Source organism: Salarias fasciatus, chromosome 7 (assembly GCF_902148845.1).
Source record: "Salarias fasciatus chromosome 7, fSalaFa1.1, whole genome shotgun sequence".
NCBI lineage: Eukaryota > Metazoa > Chordata > Actinopteri > Blenniiformes > Blenniidae > Salarias > Salarias fasciatus.
This window is the reverse complement of record NC_043751.1, coordinates 32,117,744-32,119,902: the sequence shown is the minus strand read 5'-3', so window position 1 is coordinate 32,119,902 and position 2,159 is coordinate 32,117,744.

Below are 2,159 nucleotides of genomic sequence, written 5' to 3'. Positions count from 1 at the left end.
AGACTGATTCTAACAAAGTAACAGAGGCTGTAACGGTGTGCGGTGTAACAGAGTGTGACTGTAACAGGGACTCAGGTGCGCTGTAGGCGGGTGTTTGGTGAGATGGGTGGAGTTCTGGGTGAACATGGAGCAGGCGGAGGCGTCAGGCTGGAGATGAAAGCTTCCTGCTCCTCTGAAGTGGTTCACTCTCTTTACATTTAATGGCTTCATTAGAGAGAAGGGTCCTTCAGGGAACACACACACACACACACACACACACACACACACACACACACACACACACACACACACACACACACACACACTCACAAACACACACACATTTCGCATTGTGTGTGTGTTTCATATTGTGCTGTATCTTTCAGAGTGAAGAAGACGACACGAGGAGCGTCGCCGCTTCTTCAGTCATGGTAGGAAAAGTAAACCTTCAGTGTGTGTGTGTGTGTGTGTGTGTGTGTGTGTGTGTGTGTGTGTGTGTGAACACCCTGCAGTGCCAGTGTAGCTGAACAGCAGTTCGCCGTCCACACAAACAGACCAGAGACAGGTGCTCTGCAGCCACACCGTTCCCATCGCGATACATCCCATAATCAGTGTGAGGACACAGCTCTGGCTGCTGATTGGCTGAGACGGCCTCCCGCTGCCGCCGCCCGGCAGGAAGCGGCAGGAGGCCGAGAGAAGAGCTGCTGGTCAGGAGGAGGGACGTCCGGAGACCTGTCACCAACCCGGGGTTACCACGGTTACCCGAGGTTACCTGAGGTTACCCAGGGTTACCATGGTTACCTGATCTGCTTTGACTACCGCCACCATGAACTCTGTGTCTTGCTCTCTCTGATCAACTGGATCAATCAGTGATCTGGTCAAAAAAAACGATCGATCGGTTTGGTCTCTGGGTCGTTACTCTGGAGGTCAAAGGTCAGATGATGTGTGGGATCCGGCTCGGTCGGCAGAGAGTTGTCTTTCAAGGTGTCTTTTGCGAGGTTGTTAGTTCTATTCTTTATCTCCCCCGTCCATCTGCGAAGTGTCCTTGGGCCAGTGGACGGGTTGAGCCCTGGTGTGTGTGAACGGGTGAATGTTTGTGTGAACAGATGAATGTGTGAATGTGTGTGTGAACGTGATAATGCAGTGTGAAAAGTGTTATAAAAGTGCAGCTCATTTGGACAGAACTCTCCAGTTCCTCTGACACGGAGCTGCAGAATGGATGCCGGCGTCCGGCGGCGGCAGCGGAGTGCTGATGGACGGCGTCCCTCTGAGCGGCGGCGGCGTGGCGATGGACGGCGTCCCTCTGAGCGGCGGCGGCGTGGCGATGGACGGCGTGGCGATGGACGGCGTCCCTCCTGCTGTCTGTAATTAACACGGAGCGATGAGCTGAGGAGTGCGGCCGACCCGGCGGTCGGCCCGGCAGGCGTCTGATTAAAGGCCTGCTGCCGCTTCACAGTCCTGCTGCCATCATAAACAAGCTCCGCCCCCCCGCCGCCGCACGCCGGACCGGTCCAGAGCAGGAGGAAGCTCGCCGTCCGGCGATGCGAAGAATCAGGAGAGCGTTCCCAGAAACAGCTGAGCTGTAATTCCTCCTCCTGCCACCAGGCGGCGGCTCCACCGTCTGCTGGAGCTGAAGCTGTGAAGGTTGATCTGGAGATGAAGGCTTTTAACCACTGATTCACTCCTCCTCTTCCTCCTCTTCCTCCTCTTCCTCCTCTTCCTCCCCCCCCCCCCCCCAGTCCCTGTTCCACCGGGTGCACCTGGACCCCCTGGAGAAGGACTGGTTGAGGAGTTCTGCTCTGGGGAACTCGGAGCTTCAGCAGCAGCTTCTGGCTCAAGAACCTGGACTGGTCTTCAAGAAGGTCTGAACCCCAGGAAGTCTCCTGGTCCTGGATCCTGGCTCTGGTCCAGGTTCAAGTCCAGGTTCTGGTCTCTTCAGTGACTGAATCATGTTCTCTCATGTTCTCATCCTGCTTCTCTTCAGGACTTCATCACAGTAAGTTCTAATGATGGGTTCTAATGGGTTCTAATGGGTTCTAATGGGTTCTAATGGGTTCTAATGGGTTCTTCACTGTTCAACAGTTGCTTGACTTTGAAATTTCCCAGAGTTCTTTGGTTTCCTGGAGAACCTCTTTAGTGTTTTAGAACATTGTCTATTTCTGACAAGATCTGTTGAGCAG